Here is a 589-nt window from a genome sequence, read left to right as displayed (position 1 = left end):
CTTTCCTTGTTATTATATCAGAAGCAACATGACAGTGCTCTCCAGATCATAAAATCATGAGGTCCTTTTATCTGCCCTTCTGGGACTAATAATAAAAGGAACTTTTGATTACATGTCATTAATACATGTAATTTTTTCAAAATTGGGTTGGTTTTTGCTGTTTTTATGGGGAGAGGGGAGTTGTTTTGTGTTCGAGTTTTGTTTGTTTGCTTGGCAGTCCTGTCCCAGTGATGGGCTTTACTTGGAGACACTGGGATACTGATAAGTTTGAGGGTACAAACAGAAGCAAGTCAGAAGTTTTAGAGGTTAAATGTTGGCTATCTTACAGACACTCAGTCCTAATCTTCGGCAGATGTCTATCCTACAACTCATTTTTCTCTGTAGATAAAGGCATAGCATACCATCTCCAGGAATTACGAATGGTGCCATTTAAGTTTTTCTGAATTACAATAGCCAAAAGAAAATCATACATGGCAACCAGCTATACCTTTCTAATAAGGGAGTAAACCTTTTTATAAGGAGCAGTGAGGTTTTGGGGAACAGCTTTGTCACAGACCCTTTTTGTCATTTGCTGGTCACTCTTTCTCCC

General features: G+C 38.5%; 1 protein-coding gene across 2 annotated transcripts in view; it reads left to right on the top strand.

The window, feature by feature from the left end:
* Window positions 1-589, top strand: part of WAC (WW domain containing adaptor with coiled-coil) — a 61,755-nt gene that overhangs the window by 46,336 nt on the left and 14,830 nt on the right. The window lies entirely within an intron of this gene.

The sequence above is a fragment of the Buceros rhinoceros genome, unplaced genomic scaffold (genome assembly GCF_000710305.1).
Source record: "Buceros rhinoceros silvestris isolate BGI_N320 unplaced genomic scaffold, ASM71030v1 scaffold355, whole genome shotgun sequence".
Classification (NCBI taxonomy): Eukaryota; Metazoa; Chordata; class Aves; order Bucerotiformes; family Bucerotidae; genus Buceros; species Buceros rhinoceros.
This window is presented reverse-complemented; position numbering and strand designations above follow the sequence as displayed.